This window comes from Carcharodon carcharias, chromosome 9 (genome assembly GCF_017639515.1).
Source record: "Carcharodon carcharias isolate sCarCar2 chromosome 9, sCarCar2.pri, whole genome shotgun sequence".
Classification (NCBI taxonomy): Eukaryota; Metazoa; Chordata; class Chondrichthyes; order Lamniformes; family Lamnidae; genus Carcharodon; species Carcharodon carcharias.
The window spans coordinates 102,215,239-102,238,734 of record NC_054475.1 but is presented as its reverse complement, the minus strand read 5'-3'; the positions used below and the strand labels follow the sequence as shown (position 1 = coordinate 102,238,734).

The 23,496-nt window shown below is 42.7% G+C and overlaps 1 protein-coding gene across 2 annotated transcripts in view; it reads left to right on the top strand.

Moving 5' to 3' along the window:
- The first annotated feature begins 276 nt into the window (after positions 1-276).
- Positions 277-23,496, top strand: part of si:ch211-274f20.2 (calnexin) — a 100,499-nt gene continuing 77,279 nt past the window's right edge. Inside the window, exons 1-2 of one of the 2 annotated variants that reach the window (XM_041196015.1) lie at positions 277-748; positions 1,901-1,981. The gene's annotated coding sequence lies outside the window, so the exon portion shown is untranslated. The remainder of the gene's footprint in view (positions 749-1,900; positions 1,982-23,496) is intronic. The other variant, XM_041196017.1, reaches the window with a different exon arrangement.

Below are 23,496 nucleotides of genomic sequence, written 5' to 3'. Positions count from 1 at the left end.
AGCTCTTTGGAGACCATGGCTATGTTTTAAAAATGTAGCTGTTGACACCTTGGCAACACTTTGGATTCCCAGTTGATCACAAAAATAAAGAGATGCACCAGACTACCATGTAACACAATCAAATAAACATTCATGTTTATGACTCTATGACTATTCAGAATCCTCAACAATGTGTCTCTGAGCGCATGCAGAATGTTTACTCTGTGTTTCACTACAGCCTATCCTGAAGGCATACATCTAAAATTGTCAGTGATGAGGAACTGAATATTTGTGATGAAGGGCCCTGGATTACAGAAAACTCTTCTCACTTCCCTCCTGCTTTGATGCCAACCCTTATCTGCTCATCAAATTTGATGATGGAGTAGAAGAATCCACAATCGCTCTCCTCAATTCCTGACAGTGAGTTTCTATAAACAGATTGCCTGCAGAAAAACCAGTGCCAATTCAGGACTAATCCAATTGAAAGCCACATTTACAAACAACTAATTCTAACTGAGAATAACTTTCCAGCTTTCTTTCTGGAAACAGCTAGTCTACTTTGTGAAGTTTAAAAACCTGTTGGAAACAACCAGCTCACTGCGAGAAGTTTAAAAACCAACTGATACCGCTTTTACAGTAACAGTGATAATATGAACATCAGAACGAAAAGCAATCCATTCCCTGGCGATCTTACAAATCCTCAATCAACAAGAGTTAATGTTTAACCCAATGTATCTGACTTTGGACAGAATCACTTAACAATTACCAGGTAAGTTATCTGCAAAGGTAATGTGGCGTTTAATCAGAGTTGATGCTTTAGCCTTAATCTTGTTTGAAGGAAAAAGCCACACATAGCAGGATTGTATAAGACTCCTGTCAAATTGACTATAGTATCCTGTACAGCATTACAACTATGCCAGTTACACTAACTCCCACAGCAAACTAGCCCAAGGTGGGCCATGTGCCGGGATTTAAGTAAAAGAACCGGATTAGCTAAATTGCGGTTTCTTATTCCTACCTCTCCTTGCATGTAAGATGGAATATCAAGTGACTACACTGTCAGATGGATTCAGTACAGAGCATCAATGACATGAAGCAACAATAAAACATTAATATTTAGAAGGTGTAATACTGAAATCATGTCATATTGAGGATGTGTACTATCAAGCCGTTTCTAATATTTAATGGCAAGAATGCTGATACAGATATCAGATTAAATTTTTACTAAAATTGAATATCACTGGTTGGAGAAAGTTGACTACTTAAAGTGGATGTGATTTGGAACTGTCAGATTAATTTCAAATGTATGTTCCTATTTGCCCAAGGGGGAAAATATGCTTATTTTAGCTAGATTCTGTTCAATTCAATGTTACTTTCCCATCCTGTTGGAAATATTAAACTCATCTGTGCTCCACCCTTCACATTACTGGAGACAATGGAACTAACAGGCAGACAAAATAATCTGGCATGTCTTGAAAGAGAGTTGCCTTGAAAGGAAAGGTTTGACTACATGGACTAATCCTATTTATATCTGAACATTATCAGTGCAGGAAGGAGCACATCTTTCAGCTCATTGTACTCCCTGAGCAGGGCTAACAAGTAAAATAAACAGAACTGCACAGGCCATGCATTAACCCTAGCATTTTGACTATCTCTTGTATTGTGCCCTAAATTATGGGTATTCCTGAAGAATAGATAGAAAACGCAGTGAATGATAAGCTCCAAAAATGGGTGGGTTAAGGTCGGGTGGGATGTTAAAATGTTAAAAATCTGAAATCCAAACTCAACCCGCCTCAAACCCACCCACTTCCATTTTTAACAGAGACGGGATGGAGCAAGTGGCCAATCTGCTCCCAGGAGGAGGCGGCTCACTGAAATATTTTATTGAGAGTCAGTGCCTCACACTTATTCTCCATTATAGGTTTAAACCTGGCTAGCTGGGTTTCCAGGGTCTGGAGGAGTCCAACAGCTAAAGGGAGTCAAGGACAGCTGGATCCAGTAGGTAGGTGGCTTTCTGATCCGCCACCCTCTCAGAAACAAACCTGTAGACTACTCCTGTGATCGGCCCCTCTAACTACAGTTGGACCCCCTCACCCCACTAAGCCACAACCTCCTACAAACTCCAACCTTTCTGATCTCCCCTGACCTGTCTGACCCCTTCACTCTTTGATCTTCCCCTTCATCAATCTCACTGATCCCTTTGACCTCCAATCTGTCCGCCACCAAATTTCCCTCCGATCTCACCAGTCTTCCCACCCCAGCCTCCAATATCCTCCCCTCCCATCACCTGATCTTTCTGGTTCATCCCTCCCGCTCTCTGTCATGTGGCTGCAGTCTGTTGTCGAAGGCCTAGCTGCCTGACAGCCAGCCAGCCTCCAAATCTAGTTGCTTGCGGCTGGGATCGATGGAAGTTTTAAAAATGTTAAACAGGTCCTGCATTAAAATCGGCAGGGCCAGAGGAAAGGATGCTTTTCCAGCTAGGTTTCCCAAACACAAAACAGTCTCCACCACCCCCAGCTCCCTTCACACCACCCCTTAAATATCAGGGCCAATACGTCAGATTCTTACTACATAATCTACTAGTATCTCGCTACATAATCTACTAGTATCTCATGATAAAACTGCAGGGTATCCTTGGTAACCATGAGAAATAAACAGGAAAAATATATGTGAACATCCTTCCAGGTACAGCGAGCATTCCAGTTATGCACAGAGAGATAGTATCGCACTCTGACACAAGGTCACCAAACACAATATAAAAGGCAATGACAGCAAGATGGTAATAACTTGTTCCTTCAGTAACAAAGAAGAAAAGCAAAAACTGTCAAATCATTCCAGATCACTTTTACTTATTGTTATCTGTGCAGAAAGATAATATTGTTCTCCCTAATATGAGGTATGACAGTGGTCAAAGCTCACTTTTTGCATCGTACATTCAGGTATGATATGGGTTAGATACAAAGGAAAGTTCAAAACTAAAAACAAGAAAACTGCGGATGCTGGAAATCCAAAACAAAAACAGAATTACCTGGAAAAACTCAGCAGGTCTGGCAGCATCGGCGGAGAAGAAAAGAGTTGATGTTTCGAGTCCTCGAGTCTGAGGGGTCATGAGGACTCGAAACGTCAACTCTTTTCTTCTCCGCCAATGCTGCCAGACCTGCTGAGTTTTTCCAGGTAATTCTGTTTTTGTTTTACAAAGGAAAGTTTCTTTGACATTGTCCCAGCACTTCCATGTCAGGTGCATTATTCTACCCCTATTAAACCCAACTCTGGAGCACCTCCACCACACCATACAAACATAGGAAATAGGAGCAGAAGTAAGCCATTCGGCCCATTGAGCCTGAGCCGCCATTCAATATGATCATTTTTGATCGGTTTGTATTACTAATTCCACATTCCCATCTATCCCTGAAAACCTTTGATTCCCTTGCCTAACAAGAATCTACCCACCTCAGCTTTAAAAATATTCAATCACCCCGCCTCCACCGCCTGCTGAGGCAGAGAATTCCAAAGTCTCACAATCCTTTGAGAGAAAAAATTTCTCCTCATCTCTGTCCTAAAAGGGCAATCCCTAATTTTAAAACAGTGCCCCCTAGTTCTGGACTCACCCACAAGAGGAAACATCCTTTCGACATCCACCTTGTCAATATCGTTCAGGATCTTGTTTACTTCAATCAAGTCACCCCTCACTCTTCTAAACTCCAGTGGAAACAAGCCCAGCCTGTGCAACTTTTCCTCATAAGACAGCCATTCATTCTAGGTATCAATCTAGTAAACCTCCTCCGAACCGCCTCTAATGCATTAACATACTTCATTAAATAAGGAGACAAAAACTGCACATAGTATTCGAGATGTGGTCTCACCAATGCCCTGTATAACTGAAGCATAACATCCTTAAACATCCTTACTTTTATGTTCAATTCCTCTCGTAATGAAGGATAGCATTCCATTAGCCTTCTTAATTACTTGTTGTACGTGCATATTAACTTTTTGTGACTCATGCATGAGGAGACCTAGATCCCTCTGCACCTCGGAATTCTGCACTCGTTCCCCATTTAAGTAATATTCTTTTTTTTATTCTTCCTGCCAAAGTGAACAACTTCACATTTTCCCGCATTGTACTCCATCTGCTAGATCTTTGCCCACTCACTCAACCTATCTATAACTGTCTGTAACCTCCTTATGTCCTCTTCACAACATACTTTCCTATCCTTGTGCGGTCTGCAAATCTAGCTACCATGCCTTTGCTATTCTCATCTAAGTCATTGATATAAATTGTAAAAAGTTGAGGCCCCAGCACAGAGCCCTGCAGGTCTTGCTTGTTGCATCCTGCCAATCCAAAAATGACCCAGTTATGCATACTCTCTGCTTTCTGCCAGCCAGCCAATCTTCTATCCATGCTAATATGTTACCCCCTACACTATGAGCCTTTATCCTCCACAGTAATCTTTGATGTGGCACCTTATTGAATGTCTTATGGAAATCCAAGCACAATACATCTACAGGCTCCCCTTTATCCACGGTGCAAGCTATTCCTTCAAAGAACTCCATTAGATTGGTTAAACATGATTTCCCTTTCACAAAACCATGCTGACTCTTCCCAATGACCTTGAGATTCTCTATGCGCCCATAATGATCGATTCTAGCACTGTCCAGATGACAGGCATCAGGCTAACTGGCCTATAGTTTCCTGTTTTCTACCTCCCTCCCTTTCTGAATAGAGGGGTTATATTTTCTACTTTCCAGTCTGATGGAACCTTTCCAGAATCTAGAAAATTTTGGAAAATTAACACCAACATGTCTACAACACCATTAGCCACCTCTTTTAAAACACAAGGATGAAGTCCATCAGGAATCAGAGACTTGTCAGCCCGCAGCTCCAACAGTTTGCTCAGTAAAGCTTCCCTGGTGATAGCAATTTCACCAAGCTTCCCTCTCCCTTCCACCACTTGCCTTACAGCTATTACTAGAATGTTTTTTCTATCCTCTGTCATGAAGACAGAAGCAAAATATTTGTTCAAATCATCCACCCCTTCGTTATTATCTACTATTAATTCCCCATTTTCACTCTGTAGAGGATTAACACTCACTTTACTTACTCTTTTCCATTTTAAATATCTGAAGAAGCTCTTGTTATCCACTTTTACGTTTGTAGCGAGCTTCCTCTCATACTCTAATTTCTTTCTCCTGATTAACCTTTTAGTCATTCTCTACTGTTTTTATATATTGACCAATCGTCTGACCTGCCATTCATCTTTGTGTCTTTTATGCTTTTTCCTTAAGTTTGACGCTTTCCTTAACTTCTTTAGTTAACCAAGGATGGTAGGTCCACTCCTTTGAATATTTCTTTATATAAAGAATATACTTATTCTGAATATTCAGAAATATCCCTTAAATGTCTCTCACTGCTACGTTATTGATTTATTCTCTAGTCTAGTATCCCAGTTCACTTCAGCTAGCTCAGCTGTCATGCCCACATTGTTGCCCTTATTTAAGTTTAAAATACTAGTCTTAGGCCCACTCTTTTCTCCTTCAAACTGGGTGTAAAATTCAATCATATTTGGTCACTGCTACCTTGGGGTGCCTTTACTCTGAGGTCATTAATTAATCCTGTCACACTGCACAATCTGTGTGACATTTTGAATTCTCCATCAGCCACCCTCAAACAGTATAAATGTGGTGAACAATTTAAATTCAGTTAATGCTGAATTGTGCACAAATTTATGCATTGAAGTTATGCCAAGTAGAACAAGGGTTAAGACTGACACAGACTAATTTCACACCATACCAACCAAAAGGTATTTTCACCAATTTGGATCAGTCAGTTCCAGTTAACACCCTCTTGTAAACATTTCCAGCTGATCCTGAGTTCAGCTGCATGAGGGACCCACCTCCACAACTTCATCCCTGCCCCCTCAACCAGCGATATTTAAAAGGCCAGCTATCCGACTTGCAGGTGAGGGGATTTTGACTTCTGCTGTTGCAGAGTTTGTGGCAGTACTATGGTGTGATCCTAGAGGATTTTTGATGATTTTGAAAGGAATGTTGCTGCATCCTGACAGGGAGATCAGAGGAAGTTTTTTTGCCCTGTCAACAGATAGTCTGCTTGAGTTACAGTTGCAGTATTTATTGAATATGGAACACAGAATGCAGAGAGGGGAAGTTGTGCACAGAAGGAGAAGTAGGAAGGCTCTCCACAGAAGATCCTACTCACCAAATGTCTTCAGGGACTGCTTCTATCTCCATTGCAGCCAGAAGCAATATCTGTGGAGACTAATTGAACAAGGAGATGGTCACTGAGTTGTTCCATCTCCTTCAACAGGAACCACAGCCGCACAGGAAGGTGAAAATGGTGCTGTCAGTGGCTGTCAGTGGCTGTCACACTAAATTTCTAAGCAAGCACATTTTTTCCAGGTAGCCCAGTTTTCCCATCCACAGCTGTATCAGGGAAGTGACAGAGGCTCTGTACATCAGGAAATGGGATTTTTTCATCTTCTCTCTAAGCAGGATAAGTGGACGCATGGCTTTTCATGCATAACGGGGTGCTGGCATACATGTGGCTCTGTGGGCCTCACATGTAAACAGGGAGCGGTAGAGGAACCACAGAGGCTACCACTAAATAAATGTTTGACCATGAGCAGAAAGTCATGGTGACTACTTGCTATCCTGGCAGCATCCATGATGCCTTCATCCTGATGCAGTTTGTTGTTCCCTCCTTCTCCATGCCACCACAAAGAAACAGTGGCTGGCTGCTTGGTGACAGGAGGTACAGGCTACCCATCTGGTTAATCATTCAGTTCCACCACCCAACCACATGAGGACAATGCACCTGTAACAAGATCCATGGAGCATCAGGAAACATCATGGAGCAAAACATCTAGAAGGAATGATTCTGCTGCCCGGACCTAATCATTATAATCCAATCATTATACTCCATCACGGTATCCCTTTGACCAGTGTTCTGAGATAAAAGAAATCAACAAAAAGCCACCCCATAACAACTTAATCCAATATCACAGCCAAGAATCCATTCAAAACTGAACTTACCCTTATGCATGCCCTAGTGCTCCTGTGCAGTGTATCCTAGCGTCTGCAGCATGATTGGTGGAAGGCTATTAACTTTCAATGGGGCAGATTGCAAATGGCCTGGCAGAATGACCTCGAGCAGCTCTGGCATGGGCAGCAATAGTCTGGACTGACTGGCAGCAAGGACACTGGTGGGGTGTTGTCATTCTGAGAGAGGACAGCAGGTTCATGCACCATGGAGCCACTCTCACTCCCCCAGGCAGCACCTCAACAATCCTAGTAACCTGGTGGTGAATGGATTGCTGTGAAGTCCTGCCAGCTCCTTTGAGCACTGCGATCTGTAGCCATGTTGTCAGTAGACGGAGTCTGCATGGATTTCATGACTTCAGTCTGAGCTGTCACTGCAGTGCTGAGTCACTGGGTGGCTTCCACCTGTGCTGTAGTGGGAGCAGAGATGTCAACTCTCAAATGCTGCTGGATTCTCAAGTGCTGTCATGATGGAAAAGATGGGCCCAAAGCTCCGTGCAAGCCCTGTGCCAAGATAGAGTCGAACTACTCCATGGTCCTAGACAGTGTCAGGAGACTAATGGCAGGCTAGACAATGCACCATCTTGATCAGCATTCTCCTGTGTGCCAAACCTATTGAAGTCCTCATGTGAGTGACCTGCAGCAGAACTCACCTTTGACCTCACCCTCAGGGGCTGTTCTTTCCCGTTGGCCTGTCTTCAGCCCATTCGTGCCTTATGACTCACCACGTGCGGATCCTGACTTCATTCTACCCTCTAAGATGCATGCAATGCCAGTATCTGAGCTGGTGGCTGCAATTGACCAAAAAAAGGAAAGGCCTGCATTTATATAGCACCTTTCACAATCACAGAACATCTCAAAATGCTTTACAGCTAATGCTGTACCTTTGAAGTGTAGTCACTTGTAATATTGGAAACGTAGCAGATAATTAGTACAAGGAAGCTCCCACAAACAGCAATGATAATGACCAGATAATCTTTCTGTAATTTCAGTTGAGGGATTAAGTATTGGCCATGATACCAGAAATAATTCCTCTTCTTTGAAACAGTGCCTTGAAATATTTTACATCCACCTGAGAGGACAGAAGCTTAATATCACTCATTCATCTTTCAAATCCTCAATGGCCTTTCCCTCCCTATCTCCCTGTAGCCTGCTTTAGCCCCACGATCCTCCAAAGAGCTTTATGTTCCTCCAAATCTACTATTTGTGCACTCCCAGTTTCCTTTACCTCATTATTAGCACTGGTGTGATATTGTATGCATGCCAATTCAGACAATGACCTGTAACTTTAAGAAGCTGCATAGTGACATCACCGTGTGTAAGGCTGGAGGATAAAAGGTCCAGCCTCTATGTTAGATGTTCATTATTGCCTGTGATCTCTACTATAGATGTTCACTACTGTCTGTGACTCTGTATCAGTAAGACTTTATGTATATCTTATGAGTCAGGCATATTGTCAAGTAATCAGCCTATGTAACCAGGCTAGATCAAGGTCTATGCAGAACTAGATATAGTTGTTGCTAGTAATAAACTTCATGTAATTGTGTTTGACCAGAGCTCTCCTCAGTCTCAATACCTTGCTTAGTATATATAGCAGAGCGACAGATCCCTTGAGGTCCACCCTCAACATATATGATGGCAGCAGACTGTAAGAGACCGCAGCATGGTTGACAGCAGTGGTTGCTTCTAAAGATCTCACAGCACTGAAGATAATTTCTGAAGATACCAGAGCACCAGGCAGAAGGCTACTTAAGCAACAACACCCAACAGTAATGATTCCACTTACCAAGCTCCAATCCAGACTCCTCGAGGGAAGGCATTTAAGAGCAAAACTTGAAGTCACTCACAGGGAACCTCAGACCAGGTGCTCCGTTTTAAAAACAAAAACAGTCCAGTCCTTCAACCATAAGAACTTGGCATCCGACATTAGGCACACAGGCTAGTTCCAACAAACATCTGAGTTCAGAACCAAGTGAAGACCTCACTCCAAGCTCAGTGATTTGGGCAGTAGGCTCCATTCTATCTGAACATTGGGATCAGCTATTTGAAAGCCATTCATCCTAACAGTGAAGGCTAGAGCATCTAGTTTGTTTAAAAAAAAACATACCCCAGGGTGAGAGGACCAGGAAAGGCAAGTTCCAACAGCTCTCGGCAGAGCGTAGCATGACTGTCAGTTGTTTCTGCCATTTTGTTTTTTCAATTTCAGTGCCAAAACCAGCTTTCCCACCCTGACAATCAAGCATGGTAGCTGCCCAGCAGAATAAAATAGCACAGCTTCAATACTGCAACAGAAACACGAAGCAAGACAAAATCTCTGCAATCTAAAGATATGCAATTTAAAATTCTTTCTCCTTATTTCAAGCCAGACTAGAAGAAGCCAAGCACCTGAAGTGCTACCTCTAAAATTTACATCAAAAGGAGAGGCAAGCTTTTTCCCTGTTATGAGCCCACGGTGACACATTGTCGCAGCATCTATTCTCCAAAAGCACAGGGAACAAAAGGCAGCAAGTGCAAATTCTCATTCCAAGCAACACAGCACTCAGCACTACATTTGTATAGTGCCCAGTGCAGCCAATAACCATAAACATCATAATGGTGAATAGAGATCTGACTATGAACTAGGAAGCAGGAGGTCTTCTTGTAGAACTTCAACGCTTTAGATAGAAGATGGGCTTACACTTTGTAGACCAGCAGGTACAGGAATAAGAGAAAAAGGCTATCAAATTACCAATTGCTCTTGGCAATGAGGGGCTAATGTGTGTAAACTCATCTGGTCTATCTGATGAAGATCAAAAGGACCCTAATAAAATCTTCAAGCTCATCTAAAATCATCTGAAGGTCCAAATTAACTTTAGAATTCACAGGCTAGAGTTCATATTGTACCAACAACAGCCAGGTGAAAACATCGATCAATTTATAAACAGGTGCTGGAGCAAAGGATCCAAATGAGATTTCAATGCCGCTGACTTTGTGGAGAGATTGATGGAGCTTGTCATCGCTTCAACACCCATCAGGTCTTTCAAGAAAGCACTACTAGACAAAGTCAAAGGTTACTCAATAGATGCACTACTGGACGAAGGCAGAAAATTTGAGGCATTAGTGGTTGGCAAACAGTACCTTCAAACCCTTGATCAAAAATCTACCATTGCCGCAGTAATCAAAACATCAAAGATACCCAATACCTATATGCAGTGTGGTCTCACACACTTACCCAGGCAATGTCTAGCATATTTTGACATGTGCAAGCTATGGGGCTTCATGTGCTTCACTAAAGGGCATTAGGCAAAAATGCACCACAAACACAACAAACCAAACATACCCAAAGTACCAAACTCCCAACAAAGATGTACATCACAGAAATCTGACACCAATGACAGTTCCAGGGCTCATCCCACAAAATGTAAACATGTCAATGAAGTGCAAGGTACCCCCAATGCACCACAGTGTACAGATCCAAGCTAAACTGTACATATTGTCAACCTCACTCATCATGTGGATGGAGTCAGACAAGTGGCATTTGCCACTGTAAACATTAAACCCACAACACTATTGACAGTAAACCATATATGCAAAAAGCAATACTGGTGCAAGTGCCAACTTGCACGTTCTCAACACCACATACATGGGACATTGGCATGGCGTGGTCTAGTCAACATCTGACAGGATTACCGCCTACAACAGGTCTGACATCCCATGTATTGGCACCATCACAATACAATGCCATACAGAAGATCCAGGTGGACACTGGAGATTTTTTATGTGTGGAAACCAGTGGCCCGGCAATCATTGTTCTGCCAGCAGTGACATACACATGGTTTCTATCCACGACATGGCAGAGGTCACTACCACTGTACAGGAAAGCACTGAAGGAGGCATTGATTCCATAAGAGACACACAGGGAACCTCTGACATCCTGAGTCAGTTATCCAGAACACCCAAAATCAAAGACATACCTCTAGACCTCCACGTAGACAATTTGAAAACAAGGTGGAAGACAACATCCATGTCGACTCGGTCCATTTTGGGCTAGATCAAGCTGAAATGATTCAACAGGCCACCCAAGAAGACCCACAGCTTCAACAGCTGAAGCAAGTTACTATCGCAGGTTGGCCCGATCACATCAAGGATGTTCATGAAAGTATCTGATCATTTTGGCAGTACAGAGATAAACTGGGCATTTCCAGAAGCATCATATTCAAAGGCAAGCAAGTCCCCATATCTCAGGCAATGTGTCAAACCATGTTAAGTAACCTACACCTCGGACACATGGGCACAGATAAGGACATTGACAAATTGAGACAGACATGCCATACCTGCCAGATGCACCAACCACAGCAGGGCAAGGAACCATTGTTACAATATGGAATCCCATCTGTCCCATGGTCGAAATTAGCCACTGATTTACTCCATCTAGACAGCAATGATTGCATCTTTGTAACGGACTGTTTTAGCAAATTCCCTTTTGTTCGCCAGATCAAGGACAAGACCAGCTTTATAGTTGTTGACACACACACCATGATTTTCAGCATGTCTGGTATGTCAATATGGCAATCACCTTGTTAAAGACAATTGCTAGTTAAACAGGTGATGGGCATTGATTATCCCATCTAAATAGAATAAAAAGATATAATTGGAACACTTTGTGTGGAAGTTATTTGGAAGACATTGGTACTGAGGAGTTGTCTTGAAAATAAACCAGCTTGAACCAAAAGACCAGCCTTGATTAATTCTTCCACCACCTCTTATTGTGAGCAATATGGTATGCCTGAAACCATTGCCACAGACAACGGTCCCCAGTATACAGGACAACCCTTCCAGGACATGTGCACAAAATGGGGTGGGAAACACATCACATCTTCCCCCCAGTCCCCTCAGTCCAACAGGTTAGCAGGGCGGGCCATCAAGATGGACAAAACAACACTTCTAAAGTGTAAGGCGACCAAGCAAGGTTTCCAAATTGCCATGCTCAGTCTTCGTACCACATCACAGAGATAGTCTACCCTCACCCGTCAAGTTGATGTTTGGGAGGCAAGTCTGCACCACTCTCCCATCTCATCTATTCCCAATCCAGAAGCACATGATATTCTACTAGAATGGAAAGAGCAGCACAACCAGAGAGCAAAACCGTTAACACAGTTGAAAGTCGGTCAAAGCGTGCATATACGAGATCACCGCACAAAGATGTGGGTTCATGGAAAGGCATTGTGAAAGTGCACACAGCCACAGTCATATAAGTCTGAGATTCCATACAGATATGTCATCAGAAGAAACCGTCAGCACATTCACATCACACATGCTGAACATCAAACAGATCAGATGAACAATAACTCAGAGACAAAGAGTGTTATTTCTGTTGCAGAGGACCACATGAGTACCAACACTATAAGACAAGATGATTCCACAATGAACAACCAAGAAACATAAGCTATGAATGCACAATCACAGGACATGACAAAACAAACTGAAAATTACATGAGAACAAGATACGGTTGGGTGATATACCCACCAAAACGTAAAGATTCTATACTGTGACCTAATCTTGTTATGCCTGATATTCACTAGTATGTATGTTCTCAAAGCTTTTCTTTTTATCAAATGGAAAAAGGGGGATGTTGTGATATTGTATGCATACTAATGCAGATAATAACCTGTACCTTTAAGAAGCTGCATAGTGACACCACTGTGTGTAAGGCTGGAGAATAAAAGGTACAGCCTCCTGTGTTAGACGTTCACTATTGCCTGTGATCTCTACTGCAGATATTCACTACTGTCTGTGACTCTGTATCAGTAAGACTTTATGTACACCTTATGATTCAGAGTCATATAGTCATATAGTCAAGTAATCAGTCCATGTAACTATTAGGACCCAGGCTAAATCAAGGCCTGTACAGAGTTGTATATAGTTGTTGCTAGTAATAAACTTCATGTAATTATATTTCACCAGAACCCTTGTCAGTCTCAATATCTTGCTTAGTATAGATAGCATAGAGACAAATCCCTTGAGGTCTACATCGAGACCCTCAACCTATATGGTGGCAGTAGACCGTAAGTGACCATGACAAGCACCGTACTATCCTGGCTTGTCCTGGCTTTAAGCTTTGGAATTTCCTGCCTATTTCTTTCCATTTCTCCTTCAGTCTCTCTCTTTCATCTGCTTTATGACCCTCTTTAAAACCAAATGTTTTGACCCAAGCTTCTGGCCACTTATCCTATTGCAGTTCCCAACCAGCATGCTACAACCACAAGAGATGCTGGAAACTGGGAGCAATCTCCCACCATCGACAACAACAAACAAGGGTAAACGTTACACTAAACTTTCTTCCTGCCACAGGAACTCGCTTCCTCAGCCGCAGGGAGCATCGGGACGGCCTACACGAAGAAAGAAGAGAAGGAAACATCGAGAAGACAAATACACGGTTCGTCCACCCCACAAGAAATGATTCAATGTAGCAGCAACCACTGATCAACACAACTGCAGAACCGGCCAACTGTAGTTCAACATGAAGCAATGGAAGAAAAGAATGAAAGCATATCCAAATGACAGTCTAACCTCCAAGTCATCAGCAAGAACCAGAACCTGCAGAGCCTATCACTGCTCTGACAGAAAAGCAAATACGACATGGAAGGATTATAAGGCCTCCAGGCCACCTGAACCTGTAAATTCATGGACTTGGGGAGCTGGGGGTTTGGGGGGGTGGGGGTCAATAGATGAGGTAGTGATAACACTGTAGTAGTGATAATGGAGCAATAGCAATAATGTGGTAACAGTAATGTGAATGCATGAGACTAATAACTATGTAAGACATCAAGTAAACTAGTGTAACTTCATATACATTGGATAAAGACTTGGGGGAAGGTGTAGTATAAGGCTCTGGCACATACAGGTTTAATGTGGGACTGAGTACAATACCATCCACACACTGATGTAAGAAGGCACATGACCCAGACCTGGGGTCAGTGTGGTGTTGAGCAGAGACGTGTAAAGACCTAGGCATGGAGATAGTTCCTGCCTGTACCTTTACTGTATAAAAACAGAAAATGCTGGAAAAACACAGCAGGTCTGGCAGCATCTGTGGAGAGAGAAACAGAGTTAACGTTTGAAGCCTGTATGACTCTGTATGACTCGAAACATTAACTCTGTTTCTCTCTCCACAGATGCTGCCAGACCTGCTGAGTTTTTCCAGCATTTTCTGTTTCTAATTCAGATTTCCAGCAAACGCAGTATTTTGCTTTTAATCTTTACTATATATATGTAAACAGTTACAAGAAATTAATAAAGACTTGTTGTTAACCTACTGAAGACTACGAAGACTTCTTTAAGAGACACCATTCTGTAACCAATGACCTCCCAACAATTAGCACCATACCTTCAGCCGTCCCGGCTCTAAGCTCTGGAATTTCCTGCCTAAATCTTTGTTTCTCCATCTCTCTCTCTCATTCTCTCTCCTCCCTTAAGACAATCTTTAAAACCAAACACTTTGACCCGAGCTTCTAGTCACATCCTAATATTTCCTTATGTAACTTGGGGCTGAATTATCTCAACTTAGTCCCTGCCAGAATGGCGGGGTCATTTTAAGGTCGGAAACCTGACCATTTAAATTGCTCGCCTGGCCAATGCTCTTTCCCAGAGCAAACCAATTATCATCCCGCCTCCGGGTTTCCCTTGGAATTGGGGAGGATGATGCATCCATCCTCTCAAAGGAGGAATTTCTAATTAAAGGGGCTACAGCAAGGCCTTCAACGGCTCATCAGCACTTGGTGTTTTGAGGCTGCAGCAACAACATGAACGGAGAGGAGACTTCAGGAGCTTAACACCCTTCGTGTCAATTTTTGTTTGATAATACTGCTTTGGGATGTTTATATTAAATGTGCCATATAAATGCAAGTTGTTCTTGTAACTTGAAAAAATTAAACTCCATTCCCCAAGCTCCACATCCCCATCTCCATGCCTGTTCTTAAAAAAAAATCTAAGTTCTCCTTTCTGAATTGAACTAAAATTGGCAACATCCCAACATAGTCTGCTGTTAAAGTACCAAATCAGCAGTAACTTTCTGCAAGGGTGTAGAAAACACAACAGGGTTTTAAAGTCACTAACATCTGCTCCTCTCAACATAAATGTCCACAAACTCTATCTATGAATACCCTGGAGGAATCCAGGCAAAGTTCAGAGTGACCAGAAATGTTTCTCAGGGAGTCCAGATGGGAATTAATGGGGAAGGAAGTATCATTTATACATATACAGTACCTGCTTTATATTGAAAAAAAAGTTTATAAAAATATTGCTGCCTCAGACTGTTTCCATTAAAAGTCATGGGGAGCATTACTAAACAGGCTGCATGGGAGCTGATCCAGAGCTGCCGAATGCTTGCCATTGCTGGATACTCTGCATCCCTAACCAATGGCTAACTTGCATGGGAAAGCTGTGTTTCCCTACGATGTTTTCAGCCTCCATGAAACAGCATATTGGATATTGGCTTTCTTCCAAATTACTCTGTTGGCATAGGTTAGTCTACATCTGGCTCACACAACTCCACTGATTTTAATGCAAGCTGGTTTGTGAATTCTGACACAAATGTTATCCAGCAGATCATTTCTACCAGTAGACGTGAAGGCCTGGATTTTCCTTCGCAATGCTACTCTAAATGTGTGGTCAGAACTGCCGCTGCTTCCTTGCCCCCAACTGTGAATTCTTTTAGTTTTATGGTTAAATGTAAGAAACTTAAAGCAGAGAGAGCAGGAGAAGCTTTTTCAAAAGCATGTTGTGAGACTGTGGAATGTGTTACTGGAGTTAGTGGTTAAAGTAAAGACTAAGAATAGATTAAGGCTAAGATTTCAGAATAGGTTAGATAAGTAGTTGAAGGAAAGAAGGATAAAGGCATATCGGAAAAGCACGGCCACATGGGATTAGGACAACTGTTCGTTGTGCACCAGATAAACATCAATATGGGCTGATTGGGTTGAGTAGCTTATTTCCACGCTGTAACTGCCATGTAATTCTATGAATATAACCCTTTCTACTGATGTATGATCTACCATTGATAGAGGGAGCATATATCACTGTGTGAGTTCCATTGATTGCCCTTTGAGCTTTGTTGAACCCTGTCATCCTCATCATGAGATGGTGGTGAAATGGTAATGTCACTAACTAGTAATCCCAAGGCTCAGGCTAATGTTCTGAGGACGCAGGCTCAAAACCCACCATGACAGCTAATAGAATTTAAATTCAGTTAATAAAACCTGGAATATAAAGCTACAATCAGGAATAGTGATCATTGTTATAATCCCATCTGGCTCACTAATGCTTTTCAGGGAAGAAAAGCTTCCATCCTTACCTGGTCTGTCCTACATGTCAATCCAGATGGTTCAGATCCTCAATAATGTGGTTGACTCTTAAGTACCCTCTGAAATGGCCTAGCAAGCTGCAACAAATGCTGGCCTTACCAGTGATGTCCACATCCCATGAAAGAATTTGGAAGGATACATAGCCTCTCATATGTGGGCTTTTGATCCACAGGGAAGGTTATAAACTCAGCCAAGCAAGAAAATAAAGCATTAGTGGCATACGCTCCAGAATGGTGCTGAGAGATGTGGCACAAATCTCTTAATGCTGCCTGAATGAAGCCAGAGGCAAAAATAATTATCAGCAGTCATCATTGAGGTGGCCATTGGCTGTGCAGTGCGTATAATAGATATGTTGCAGAGGTTACTTTCGAACAACCTGTGAAAGGATATTGTACACTTTTGAGCTATCTTTCATATATTGACAAAAGTTAACAATAATTCAGTGAAATGTCTCTTTCCCAAACCATTAGTATTTATGATGTTAAAGTCATTAGCATCTGTAATTTACTGTGGATGAGCATATACAAGGTATTTCATTGATAGTATACGCTGAATAATTCCGACTAGTTTCTGATTTTTCATGTGAAATCGCTGGTAGTAATAATGCATTCATTTTAGGAAGGATATCAGGGCTTTAGAAGAGGAGATTTAGTAGAATAGCAGCGCTGATGAGGGACTTCAATTGGATGAAGAGATTAAAGAGGTTAGGCCAGAATATTGCTGTCGGCATGTGGGGCCGGGCGTGCGTCCCGACACCATCGCGTGTAATTTAGATAATTAAGGTGGCTGTGTGCCTGCCGAACTATCAATGGCCTATTAAGTCCATTAAAAAAAACAATTAAAGTAATTAGCAACGCTGCCCATCCAACCTTAAGGTCGGTGGGCAGGCCAAGAGCCCAAGCGGCCTTCGCGTTTTTCAGGAAACCTCATCCATTATTAATTAATTTTTGCACAATTCATAAACATGTCCCAGCTCATGTGGCACGGTCACATGAGGGGACATGTCTAAATAATTTTTAACTTTATTATATAAAAACTTTTATTATGAATTTAATCTCCCTGAGGCAGCTCCATGCCTCAGGGAGATTTCTGCACTCTTTTGCGCGCATGCGTGAAAGCGCAGACCCCGACTCTCCCTCCTCCCCCTCCTTCCCCCACCTGCATTGGTAGCGCTGAGCGCTACCGGCCAGGAATCACCCTGGGTGGGCCTTAATTGGCGGCGCACAGCCGATCGTGGGTGGCAATCGGCTCTGCGCCCGCCCCCACCCGTTCCTGCCCAGCCCGCCCGACATAGGTAAGTTTCTGACCCTAGGATTGTTCTCATCAGAACAGTTGAGGCTAAGAGGGGCATTTAACAGAGGTATTCAAGATCATGAAGGGTTTTAATAGAATAAATAAAGAAAAATTGATTCCACTGGCAGAAGGGTCAGTCAAACGAGGACAGAGATTTAAGGTAATTGGCAAGATTCAAAGGTGAGATGAGGAGAAATCTTCTCACACATTGAGTTATTATGATATGGAGTACACTGCCTGAAAGGACAGTTGATGCGGATTCAAAAGAGAATTTGAGGCAAGAAAATTGCAGAGCTGTAGGGAAAGAGCAGGGGAATGAGACTAAATGAATAGCTCTCCATAGACTGAATGACCTCCTTCTGTGATAGAAGTTTCTATGATTCTACAACGCTGTTTCACAAGATCTACTACAGTCTTCCCCAAGGGATAAATGCAACATTACACTCGAAAATATCTTGACTGTTGAAAGTTGGAATACCACCCTGTGTCAACAACCTCAGAAAGCACCTTTTTCTTGGTGTTTGCCTTATATCTACAAACATGTTGAGTCCATCATCATATGTTCTGTCTTCGATATTTACAGGGAAGCAGGAAGGGAGCATGAGCACCTGCCAATGGCCAGAAAAACAGGCCAGAATTTTTCGAGGGTGCCAAGGATGAACAGCAGAACTGCAGAGAGGATAGTATTGGCAACAGAACTGCAGTCTCATTAACAATGGCAGCCTGTCTCTCCAAGCTTTCAGTCCAATCAGAAGGCTAGCAGCTTGGCAGCCTCAGCAGCACCCCCGATAGAGGTGGTCACTGCTAAGGCTGCAAGGGGAAGGAGAGGTTGCCTCTATTTCGAGACACCATCGAAGGGCTGAGAAGAAATTTTCTTCATGTGCTATGGGCAGGCATGAAGGCCCCTGCAAACAGAGGTATGAACTCTCCAGCAGTAAATTTGGAGCCACAAGGGATGCTATTTCCACTGGGGACCCTTCCATGGGCCATGAAGAATCCAGAATGGGATGCCTTCCCCACCCCGAGAAGCCACTTTCTTTTTGTACTTTCTCAATGTACCTGATGGTCTCCCCACATGGCGTGGGACCATTCTGACACCAGTGGAGGTTAATAGGCCAGTTAAGTGGGTTAACTGTCCATCAAGTAGGCCGCTGCCATCCCTACCCTTCGATATATCCCATAGTAGCAGGAAGATGTTGGACTTCCCTCCCAATGCCTTTCGCCACCATTTTACCAACCCTCATACTTCCCAGCCAATCTCTTTTCTTTAAATTTAAAATGCCAGAATCTTGTAATATTACACTTGGTGTTAGACTACCAAAAATGGGCATCTGGGCATCAGGCAGTTAATGGGCCATAATTTGCTGTAATCGGGCATCTACTGTCATCTGCCATTAGTTAGACTTGCCATCTCACATTTAGGTTTTTACCTTTTTTACATGACAAGTTACCGAAAGTATGAGCTGATAATAGGGCAGTGAGGGAAACTGGGCATCTAGGACCTAAGTGAACAAGCTGAGCAATGATGTCTCTCCTTAACCAATCAGATTGAAGCACTGCAAAATTAATAGCACAAAGACTGATAAAGAAGTATAAATTAGAATAGATGAACTCAATGTCAAATCAGGTCCATAAATAGTAAGAAAGACAGGGAAAGTCAAAATAGATTGAGAGAGGAAAACAGGCAGAAAAGAAAAGTTCTTAAAAATTAAAATTATAAATGCTATATTTTTTAAAATCTCCAACAACATGCAAAAACTGAAGGAATGGGACTCCACGGTTGTAAAGTTCATTTACAGTCCCAGATTAGATTTTTGGGAGTAATTAAGAATAATAATGTTGTTGCAGAGCTACTAGGATTGAAGTAGACAAATCTTAGCTTGCTGTGGCGAGTTTAATTGTGTTTATCTTGCAAATACTACAACTTCATGCCATTTAGTTCACTTCAATGCTGAGGTGGACAGCAAGATGGTATTTTTCTTGAAGCTAAAAGCCAAGCAGTTATGCAGGCAGCAATGCGCTCCTGTTGGGCAACTTCTCTAAGTGGAAAAGAAACCCTAAGATCAGGAATAGTCTGTGTGCAGGTAATGGAGCTGGACCAAGCTTAACCCAAAACTTCTAAATCGTGACATCAATGTCCATTTTTCATCTACATAATTTAAATCCGGTTAGCAAAATCAGATATATGGTTACTAAAATCAGATAAATAGCTACCCTACCCATGCAAAGGAATGGTGATCTTTTCTAAAAATGTACAAAAAACATGATGTGACTATTAGCTAGCATCTACAATCCAGGATTTGTTGATGTCACATCAATGCAAGCGATCATTTTCTGCCAACTAAGTTTTGGGTTTTGTTGACAAGTTCCCCAATCCTGATGGATTTCCAGACAAAAGAAATCCTTCCTCCACCATAAAACCCAGAGAATTAGTCATTAAAGCAAATGCTAATCAAAAAATGAGCCCACAGCTAATTTGTCATTATTACAGCTGTGTTTCAGTAAGGATCAAGCACACTTTGACGAGGAAAAGTCACAGACACAATGAGAAAAGCAATGTATTGATGTTTGCAGCATTGTAATATTTCTATTAGTTCTGTGTGTGGTCTATTCACTTATACCTCAATGGAAACTTTAACCAGGAGTGCTCACAGCAAAGAGAGGGTTAATAGATCTTTCTTGGAATTTCATTTTGGCAGAAGAACTATTGATGGTGCTCCCACATGCTCGGTCATTCTGAAAGACCCTATTATCCCTTGTGAGCTCTATGCCATGTATCATAATCGGGAATATACTAATTGCAACCAGAGGCCTCTCATCCTTGGATGCTGGCAGACAGACCTACTCCCTAGAGGCTGGAAAAGAAGCACACACAGGAAAACAGACAGAGGGAAGCAGAATAGAATGCTTATTCAGGAAGGACAACTCAGCCTAAGGTCAACATGGGACACTAGCAAAGGGATGATACATGCCCTCTCCAGCTAAGTGGAAGACCGGCATTCCAGACTTTCTCATGGATTCTGACATACTTCTCCCATGATGTCATGTAGTGACTAATATCTAATATCTTTATAGACAAGGCAAGGCTGTGTTACGAATCAAACTTCACAGAACAGAAAGTCAATTAATTGTCTAAATATCTTTGTCATTCAAGGTCATCAAATGTGATAAGAATGCTTAACATCACAGACTGGGTTTAGGAAATAAATCCATACTTTGGGAGTTTTGTAATATTTTATCAGACTCCTTTGTTACACATGAATATAAAGTTCTCTTTATTCAGCATGTTCCTGCTGCAATCTACACTGTTTCCAGTTATCCAACCCTCGTCTGCCAAAGACTGATTTGTGCTGGGGTACAATCTTATGGGCAGCTTGGCCTAAATAGCCAAGTGGTTATGGTACTGGGTTTGTAACCCCAAGATCAAAAGTTCAAATCTCACAATGGCAAACTATGAAACAATGTAACTTCATCTAAAACAGATGGAAACGTGTTTGTACTCGATAGAGTTACAATCTTATGGGCATTTCTCGGCCCACCAGTATCTTGCACAAGTGGTCATTGTTTATGTGTGTGGTTCATTAGTGATTATTAACAGACTATTCAATCATGGCAAGCATCACAACTGAGGCTAATCTGTACAAACCTGAAGTCCAGATAGGTGTATTTTCCAGCTGATTCACTTCTTAGCAATATGGAGTGAACATGACAACAGTTTTTTTTTAAATTTCTTCCCTAAACCATAAGTGCCATAGACAAATGTTGTAAGCATGTTGTTGACTCGATTGAAATCATCCAACCCATCACATGTCAGAAGTCAAAGCTGGTGATGTCTTGGTTGGCATAAGTTAGTATGTCACAGGCTAAGGTGCACTTACCCTGGGTCAGTGGTGACACTCCAAGTCTGCGTTTGTCATGACTTTTCTACTTTGGGTATATTGTCAACTAAACTTGAAGAGTGGAGAGGGCTCTGAGGGAGGACAGTGGGTGGGTCAGGGCGTGGAAATGTGCAGTGGCAAGGGCCTGGCATTTTGGGTGTGGTTGGGGGGGTGTTGGGAGCAGTCAGTGTAGATAAACAAAATGAGGGGCTGAAAGGTGGGGTAAGTCTTGTCCACATTTGGATCCAATGGGTCAAACTCAGAGTGCTTGCTAGCAGAGAGAACATTTGCAGTCACAGGGGAGAGTTTGATTTGGTAGGGGACAGGTCCAATCTGAGGTAGGGATATTCAATTGCCTCGTAGGATGGGTCAAGGGGTTTAATGGAAATTCTGAGGGTGATACAGGGAGGGTTTAAGATCAGAGGAGGGCTCTCAATGGGGGATGAGGCTGAGCTCGAGGGAAGAGATGGCAATGGGGTTGGTTTAAGGGTTACAGAGGGAAGGGGCACAGTGATGTTGGGAAGGTCAAGGGTGATGGGGACAAAGTCGAAGGTGAGAGGGGGAGTGTGGAGGGTCACGGGTTGCAAATTGAAAGCAACTCGCGCAATATGGCTGGCCATGTCCAAAGTCTTCTAGCTGCCATGAATGCAGATCCAAGTGGGAGAAGGCCAGAGTAGGGTGGTTGGAGTTGGCAATGGGAGGAGTGAAAAATCTCACTGCTCAGCAGCTGTATGGACGAAACCCATGGACACACATGTTCTCATGTCACTGTTTGCCTTTTTCAAACATTTCACTTGGTCTCATACAGCCAATCTTCCTACAACCTTGGAAGCAGGAGAAGTGTGCGTAACAACGGAGGCCTCATCAACTGACACCACAAGGTCAGCAGCAGGCAGCACCAGGGTGGCCAGGAGGCAGCTACCCAGGGAAGGCATCAGAGAAGGTCACTAGTGTGTCTTCAGGATGGGGACAAACTACCAGCAGATGTCCGAGAGGCAATGCCAGAGGTGCCTGATGCTGTCCCGAGAAGCAGTCACCGGATTCTGCAGCAAGATCTGCAGACACATGGATTTTAGGGCAACCCCATGCCAGTGGCTTTCAAAGAGACTGCAGCGCTCACCTGTTTTGCCACTGCCTGTTTCCAGAGCTCCATGAGCAGCATTTCACAGGTGCATCAGAGTGGTGACAAATGCCCTCTTCCGTCATGCCAATGAGTTCATCAGGTTCACCACAGATGAAGAAAGCCTTGCAGCCAGGGCAATGGGCTTCATGACTAGGATCATGGAGAGACATGGAGAGCCAGGGATACCAGGGAAAATCTCTTATACATGAGATTCACTTAAGATTAAGGAAACTACATGACCATTCTCTCATCACTGAGACAGGTTTTCCAGCATGTGATACCTACCAACCCCTGCCAGCCTCACCCCCAAAGAACTACATAATCTCAGAAAATCTCTGTGACACTGCATATATGTGTCTGCAGATCTCGCGTCTTCCTCCATAACCCACAGGCTGGCGACAGTCTAAATGGCCACACACATGAACATTAAATAAAGACTGATCATAAACACACAACACCATAGCCTCCTCCACAACAAAGGAGATGTCTGACATTACCCTGCAGCCATCAATGAACGCCAACCATGAGACATACTAGTATAGGTAGGTCTGACTAATCAAGTCTCGAAAAATGATAATGGTGCACACCACTAAAGTGGAAACAATATCATGTGCAAAATTTACATTGACAAAGTGAATTTCATAAAAACACCCATGCCACCTTTGTTCTCTCATAAATTCTTAAGTTGTTGTTTCCTATCATTGTGTCTTGGTGTGAATCTGACATTAGCAGCTGAGGTTTAGACAGGCTGATGAGTGTGATTCCTCATTTCCTGCGATGACTTTGGCCTGCGTCCTTTGGAGATCTAGAGCCCTGACAGATCAGTCC